Here is a 6,902-nt window from a genome sequence, read left to right as displayed (position 1 = left end):
CATATTTGGTGTGACGGGGATTCGAACCCGCGACCTCCGATTGCGAGTCGAGTGCCCTAACCACCTGGCCATGCCTGGCCTCTTTGAATTTGTATGCATATTTTGTGATTAATGGACAAAAATTAGTTCCAACAGACTACAAAATTAATAAAAACTGTATCTAAACCGGATGGGTTACCAAAATACGTGGGATCGTCAAGCTTGCCCCTGAAAGCCAATTTAGTACGAACTTAATAAAACTAACAGGTACCTAGATAAATATGTATCTGCGCAAACACCTCAAGGATCTGAAATGGTCAGAAAAAGAAGAAGAAGAAAAAACGGCTCCGCCCTCCCATTATGTCTGCATGAAAAGATCAACAAAAAACTTTGAACGAAATTTGATGATCTAAATTAACTTGATACTCAATATAAATAAATTAATTTCTTAATCACGTGGCGAACAAAACTCATTACGAATTTCTCGGACCACTTTCTAAAATCTAGTGTTTTGTAACAGAAAGAACAGCGGTAAGTTTCCGGACTTACAACGCTAAAATTCGAGGTTCGATTCACCGCGGTGAACACAGAAGACAGTCATATATGGCTTTATTTTAAAACAAACGAACAAATTCTTAACAGCCAGCTCCCCCCCTCCCAGTGGCACAGTGGTATCTATGCGGACTTATACTGCTAGAAACCGGGTTTCGATACCCGTGGTGCGTAGAGTACAGATAGTCCTTTGTGTAGCTTTGTGCTTATGCTTAATAACAAACAACAATAAGTTAACATATAATAAACTATGTGTGAAAGATGTTGTTAAACATTCAGATTTACTAAACTATGTGTGAAACATTTTGTTGTACAACGGCTTATTTATTGTAGATCTTTTTTCCGCATGCGGATCTATTAACGATAACACTTTTTACATATAAAAAAAATGGTTATTTGACGGAAAAGAAAACTTAGGATACGTAGACATCTATTTATGAAAAATACATGAAAGTGTCTTTCCTTACAGAAAATCTGTAAACGGCAAAAATTTAACTGTGCCTTTCTTCTGCGAAATTTCATGCAACGTGTAAATAAAGTGTGATAAAATCTGCAAAATTTCATGCAACGTGTAAATAAAGTGTGATAAAATCTGCGAAATTTCATGCAACGTGTAAATAAAGTGTGATAAAATCTGCGAAGTTTAATGCAACGTGTAAATAAAGTGTGATAAAATCTGCGAAGTTTAATGCAACGTGTAAATAAACTGTATAAAATCTGCGAAGTTTAATGCAACGTGTAAATAAAGTGTGATAAAATCTGCGAAGTTTAATGCAACGTGTAAATAAACTGTAATAAAATCTGCGAAGTTTAATGCAACGTGTAAATAAAGTGTGATAAAACCTGCGAAGTTTAATGCAACGTGTAAATAAAGTGTGATAAAATCTGCGAAGTTTAATGTAACGTGTAAATAAAGTGTGATAAAATCTGCGAAGTTTAATGCAACGTGTAAATAAAGTGTGATAACATCTGTGAAATTTAATGCAACGTCTAAACACAGTTTAATGCTATGTGAAAGTAAACTAAGGTAAAATCTGTTCACTATACGTAAAGTATAGTAACACCTGTTTACGTATACGTAAAGTATGGTAACACCTGTTTATGTATACGTAAACTAAGGTAAAATCTGTTTCTGTATACGTAAAGTATGGTAATACCTGTTTACGTATACGTAAAGTATGGTAATACCTGTTTACGTATACGTAAAGTATGGTAAAATCTGTGAGAAATTCTAATTTTCACTCCAAGCGGCTATTTATACGCACGTGAGCTAAACGGCTAGGATAGAAATCCCTAGGACCAGAAGGAAGGCAAGCCAGCCAGAGCAACCGCCACCACAAAACTTTTTTCCAGATCTTTCAACTGAATCATGAGATTGACTGTCACTTTTATCACTTATTGTTTTGTGTTTTGTATTTATCACCTGTTAAGGGACGAATGGCTGCATCTTGTTTTCAAATTCAACTTTGTTAGAGCCTCTGCTGTACGGTCTGGCATGACCAGGTGGTTAGAGCGCTCGACTCGCAATATGCTGGTCGTGGGTTCGATGCTGTTTTAACAACCATTAAATCCTCCCCTTAGGTCTCATATGATTAGAATTTATTTTTTTCAGTTCAGGTTACATAGTATGGCTACCTCAGCTGTCGAAACAAATAACACTTTACTGTCAGAGTGAGTCACAATTTAAAAAAAAAGTTTAAAAATAATAAATCTTGATATTTCATGAGCGGCAGATATCTCCATTGGGGGGTCTGTCCCCCACGCCATCCTGCTGGACACGCCACTGACGCAACTTGTTCATGCTTATAGAGTACGACTTAGTCCTAGATCAGTTGCTAATGGGGTCCGACCCCATCGCTTTTATACATATTTTTCTAAACTATTTATGCACCAAATTGTTTTGGGGTGTATCGCTTTTTAATTCAGTAAGGAATCATACTATGTTAATATAATAATAAGTTGACAAACAACGATTTATAAGCATAATGATTTATTTGGGGGGGGGAACATACTAACGACTTTATTGGTTACAAAGTCTATAATAAATATGACATCACACAAAAATAAACAAAAATACGACTATTATTACTTAAATTAATCTGACTAATTAGTGGGGGGATCCCCCCTATGTATTTTACACAGAAGACGGGTGATTTTGCCCACATTTTCTTTGGTTAGTTCTTTACTAAGAGTATTGAAACAGCCAAAAACATAAACTTACTCATTAGGATGCAACATATGGAACTTACCGTTAACCACCGCTATAACACAAGTTAGTAATCTGAGGGTTATAGGAGTTGCATCATCGTTATCATCAGCTGTCAGAAAGCGTGGTCTCACTGTAGTTCAGCGGTATGTCTGCGGACTTATAACATTAAAAATCGAATTTCGTTACTCCTGGTGGGCAAAGCACAAATAGTCTATTGTGTAGCTTTGCGCTTAACTACAAACAAATAGACAGCGTGTTGCCGTTCTTATATCACCTTATAAGTATCGAAGAGAGACATGGCAAATGCTTAGTGGCTTCTTTTCTAAGTCTTCTTCTTTAAAATTTGTTAGACAATGAAATTCAGTTTTCATCTGACTTAAATAAGGATCGTTTGTTTGTTTGTAGTTAAGCACAAAGCTGCACAATGGTCTAACTGTGCTCTGCCCACCACGAGTCCGCAGACATACCAACGTGCCACTGGGGGGCGTTAAATAAGGATTGTTCGTTTGTAATTAAGCACAAAGCCGCACAATGGGCTATCTGTGCTCTGCCCACCACGAGTCCGCAGACATACCAACGTGCCACTGGGGGGCGTTAAATAAGGATTGTTTGTTTGTTTGTAGTTAAGCACAAAGCTACACAATGGGCTATCTGTGCTCTGCCCACCACGGGTATCGAAAACCGGATATTAGCGTTGTAAGTCCACAGACATACCGCTGTGCCATTGGGAGGGGGCGTTAAATAAAGAATCAACCGAGTTGTCTCACCTTCTCGTTTCATCTGTTTTCCGCTAGTTGTACTACGACCTGCGATGTGTTTCAAATGTAGTAGGATGAAAGTAATAGAAGGGAACGTATGAAGTTTATTTTTTTTTTGTCTTGTGAAACGTTATTATTATGTACTTAATGATGTAATTTGCAATAACTACTTGTTCCGCGTATTCAGCATTCTAAGTGAACTCTCATAAAATAAACTTTCAAGCTTTAACGGAAAAACTTTCTTTTCTTAGTTTCGTCAATTAACGGGTAAAACTTATAATTTCTTGGGAGTGAAAACAGGTTTTCGGGGGGGGGGGGGCTCGCGATTAAAAACACTAAGTTTTCTTCCTCAAATACACTTGTAATCACGTGATTATCGTCCAGTGTCGTAAAATACCATTAAGAGTAAGAAAGCTCGTGATATGACGTCGTGTGCCATTAAACTCCGTTTTAATCTGTTTCAAGTATATATTAAATACGACTGATCTTTAACCCTAATGTTACATTAATAGCAGTGTATTCAGCTGTCAGTGGAGTTCTTTTGGTCGTACTTAGTAGAAAATGAAATATTGAAAGAAACGGAAAAATTTTAAATATTTGATAAACATGTATCGAAACGGATAATAAAACGGCAAGCGGAAATAGAACACTGTCAGCATATTTGTAAAAATATTGTGTGAACCACTGAACTTCTAGTAGTTGTGTAAAAACGCGCACAGTTAATTTTTTTTAAAATTAAAAGTCAATTCGTAGTTTCAGTTATAAAATCTGTTTGAACATGTTACCACACCCGTACGGTATGAACATGTTCTATAAGAACTTAACATCAAGAGTAACTAATTTTCAGGTGCTGCTCTGGCCAATCAGTTGTTTTGATTAGTAACCACGTGTTGTCCACTATTTTCGATGCTATGTCGTACCTCTCTATATATACATATACACCATCAAACAAACTGCTCTCGCATCTAGGCACGAACAATTAAAACCGGGAATAACGCAGACAGTAACCACATTCTTGTTCTCAAACAAACAATTCCATGTCATGTGTGACAAAAGTTCACAAACAACCCATAAATCTCCATAACACCAGAAAGTCGTTATCTACTCTTTTACATTTGTAGGCCTAACAGTACAATTTGTTTCAGTTTCTTTGTAGCTAAGCGCAAAGCAACACAATGGGTTGTCTGTGCTGTACCAACCACGGGTATCGAACCCCGCTTTTTAGCGTCATAAGCCTTCAGACTTACCACTGTGCCACTGAGAAGCTTTGGCGCAATGAGAAATGATGTCTTACATTCCAGCTCCTGATTCCTATTATAAGGTTTGTTTGTTTATTTGTTACGGATTTCGCGCAAAGCTACACGAGAGCTATCTGCGCTAGCCGTCCCTAATTTAGCAGTGTAAGACTAGAGGGACGGCAGCTAGTCATCACCACCCACCGCCAACTCTTGGGCTACTCTTTTACCAACGAAGAGTGGGATTGACCGTCACGTTATAACGCCCCCACGCCTGAAAGAGTGAGCATGTTTGGTAGGACGGGGATTCGAACCCGCAACCCTCAGATTGCCACTCGAGCGCCCTAACCACCTGGCCATGCCGGGCCCCATTATAGGGGGCTAAAATTCTTAGAGTGAATTCAAAAGTTATTCGCGTATTTAATACGTGTATATACAGTAGTGAAGTAATCGTGGTTCATTATCCACCACAGATCCTTCCAGGTCTCCAACTGATTAAAATATCTAATCAGCATCGTTGCTAAGTGCTGTTATATAATATATATAATTATTATATAATACACGTTCATCCAAACCACGGTTTTAACGAAGCAAAAACGATGGAGGAATATGATAAACATGATGCTTCTAACTGTCTTCGGTATTCCAATTCTCACCTGTTCGCATACTGCTGGAGTTGGTTTATATTAACCAACGTTGACTCCACGTGCCTTTACTGCGGCCAAGGCAATAATAATAGGCAAACTCGTAAATTAGTTTATGTATATTAGATATGCTACATACGATAAAACAGCCATTTAAGTTGTTAAATTATTCATAGGGTATTTGGTAAATGTAAGCGAAGAAGTTATAAGTTAAGCTAACAGGTGAAATATCATAAGATCGAAAATACCGTTCACAGCGAGAGGACCTAACTGATGAAACAATCCATTCTAATCTTTATGAGCAAGAACGGTATACTTTAATTAGTTAAAAACGAATGTCTTGTAAACCTACGCTAATAAGGAGCTTTAAAACAATACATTTATATGCTAAAAAAAGTAGATACACTACGGCGCTTTATAACAATGTTTTTTTTATAAGTTAAAGATGTATGCCTTGTAAATCTATGTAATTTTGTTAAAATTGACAATTTTTCAATCATTACAGCTTGTAATTTCGAAAGTAACGGTTCTTATTTTGCAAAGAAGTCAAGTAGATCAGAAACGGCGACTGGTGTTGTAATCTCTAGAATATTCGGTGTCAGAAGATTCCAGAAATAATGTTTGTTTGTAATTAAGCACAAAGCTACATGCTACATACCGCTGTTCCACTGGGGGGGCCTTGAAATACTGAGTTGAGTGATACTTTATAATATGGGCAGTCCAGTTCACAGAAGAGAACCACACTGGCTGTTTAATCATGAGTATAAACAAGGCACATAATTGGGCGTATCATCATCAGTAAAAATAAGATATATAATTGGGCGTATCATCATCAGTAAAATAAATCCGGTCGCATTATCTTCATTGCGAATTAATCATCTCATTCAATTTATCATCATCAGTAAAAATAAGATATATAATTGGGCGTATCATCATCATCAGTAAAAATAAGATATATAATTGGGCGTATCATCATCATCAGTAAAAATAAGATATATAAATGGGCGTATCATCATCAGTAAAAATAAGATAAATATATAATTGGGCGTATCATCATCAGTAAAAATAAGATATATATAATTGAATGTATCATCATCATCAGTAAAAATAAGATATATAATTGGGCGTATCATCATCAGTAAAATAAATCCGGACGCATTATCTTCATTGCGAATTAATCATCTCATTCAATTTATCATCATCAGTAAAATTAAGATATATAATTGGGCGTATTATCATCAGTAAAAACAAGTGATGATAGAAGTTGTCAAATGGATTTTCAGTATTCATGTGCCATCTGAAGTGATGATAGTTGTTACCCAAAGGATCTTCATTTGTGGACAATATCTTGGTGTTGTTGCTAGATCCCCGTCACACCAAACATGCTCGCCCTTTTAGCCGTGGGGACGTTATAATGTGACGGTCAATCCCACTATTCGTTAGTAAAAGAGTAGCCCAAGAGTTGGCGGTGGGTGGTGATGACTAGCTGCCTTCCCTCTAGTCTTACACTACTAAATTGGGACGG

At 36.9% G+C, this 6,902-nt stretch overlaps 1 protein-coding gene across 1 annotated transcript in view; it reads right to left on the bottom strand.

Annotated features, from left to right (window-relative positions):
• Positions 1-6,902, bottom strand: part of LOC106460122 (potassium/sodium hyperpolarization-activated cyclic nucleotide-gated channel 2-like) — a 79,674-nt gene that overhangs the window by 46,870 nt on the left and 25,902 nt on the right. The gene's annotated exons all lie outside the window — the stretch shown is intronic.

Source organism: Limulus polyphemus, unplaced genomic scaffold (assembly GCF_000517525.1).
Source record: "Limulus polyphemus unplaced genomic scaffold, Limulus_polyphemus-2.1.2 Scaffold714, whole genome shotgun sequence".
Lineage (NCBI taxonomy): Eukaryota > Metazoa > Arthropoda > Merostomata > Xiphosura > Limulidae > Limulus > Limulus polyphemus.
Note: the sequence above shows the minus strand (reverse complement) of the source record. Positions and strands in the feature narration are given on the sequence as shown.